The sequence below is a fragment of the Calidris pugnax genome, unplaced genomic scaffold (genome assembly GCF_001431845.1).
Source record: "Calidris pugnax isolate Ruff unplaced genomic scaffold, ASM143184v1 scaffold69, whole genome shotgun sequence".
Taxonomy (NCBI): Eukaryota; Metazoa; Chordata; class Aves; order Charadriiformes; family Scolopacidae; genus Calidris; species Calidris pugnax.
The window spans coordinates 8,615,280-8,616,798 of NW_015090859.1; positions in this window are offsets into that span (position 1 = coordinate 8,615,280).

Genomic DNA, 1,519 nt, shown 5'->3' on the forward strand with positions numbered 1-1,519 from the left:
CTTTCTCTTTCCCCCTTCCTTCCTTCCTTCCTTCCTTCCTTCCTTCCTTCCTTCCTTCCCTCTTTTTTAAATTTCTTTATCTTCCTTTCTCTGTTATTCCTTTCCCCCTCTTTTTTAGTTCCCCTTTCTTTTTTTATTTTCTCTTCCCTTTCCTTCTTTCGCTCCTTTTCCTTCCTTCGCTCCTTTTCCTTCCTTTCCCTGCCTCCCCTCTCCCCGCTCTGTCCCCGCTCAGCGGCGCCGGCACCGGGGCGCTTTGCGGGGGCGGGGGGGGGGGTTACGCGGTGAATTCCAGCCGGAGCCCCCGCCGGCCGGCCGCGCTGGGCTATTCTTTCAAGGCTCCAACCCTACTCTCTGCAGGAAACAGAGGAGCTGATCCAAGTTCAAAGTCACGTCGCCGTCCCTCCTGAGAAGCGCTTTATTTCCCTCCCAACCGCAAAACCCCCTTTCCCCCATGTCACAGGGCAACCAGGGAAAGAAGAGAGGGAAAGGGGGGTTGTGGGGGTGTGGGGAGGAGGTGGGGGGGCAGGGGCACCGGCAGCCAGCCCCGCACTCGCCTGCCGGGCCACCACCGGGATCGCAGCCTTCGCCTCCCGGCAGCTTTGGAGGGAAGGCGGCGAGCGGTCCCCCCAGCCGGTGCTCAACCGGTTTAGTGCCAGAAGTTTTTCCAACAGGTTTCTGGAGGTGTCAGACCCGCAAGAGCGAACCTCGGGAAAAGCAACCCCCTCCTTGTAAGTTTTCCGCATTTTTCTTGAAAACTGCTCTTATTCTCGCTGATGCGGAGGGAGATGGGGGAGTGGGATGGAGATGGGGGGGGGAGGTAGGGACCAGCGAGAGCAATTCCTTGCTTCCCCTGGACTGTATACGCTGCCTTCGCCTTCTAGTGCCTTTTCCCGGGAGGTGTCACCGCCGGAGCTCCGCGTCCCCCCCCTTCACCTTCCCTGGCTCCCCCCTTCCCTCTCCCCGGGGCAGGCGGGGGGGCGGCGGCGGGGGCGGGGGCTCTGCCGGGGAAAGGACCGGGGAGTGGGGATTGGGGGTGAGAAGAAGGGGGGGTGTCTTTCCCCCCGAAATTCAGCCTTTCCTTCTTCCCGGAGTAAGGGAACGAGGTGCGGGGCGGGGAGGAGGCGGGCAGCCGGCCCGCAGCCCCGGGAGGAAGAGGAGGCCAATTGAGCGGCATCACTTTGCCCCGTTGTCCGTATCACAGACACTCATAAATTCAACAAGCTCATCAACAGGATATTAAGTTGCAGGTTTTACCTTTGATGGTGCCGATCCGAGGCACTTCTAGGCCGTTCGACCTATGACCCGTGAAGACCACATGTGTTGGGCTGGAGCCTCCCTCTGTAAAACACAACTGCGGGACAAAAGTTCTTTGTCAGGCTCTACCGGCAGCCTAATGTAAAAGAAAAAAAAAAGGGGGAAATAATGAAAATCTCAGCCAAAGCTGTAACTTTTAAAGGCCTTTTTTTAAAAAAAAAAAAAAAAAAAAAAAAAAAAAAAAAAAAAAAAAAAAAAAAAAAGG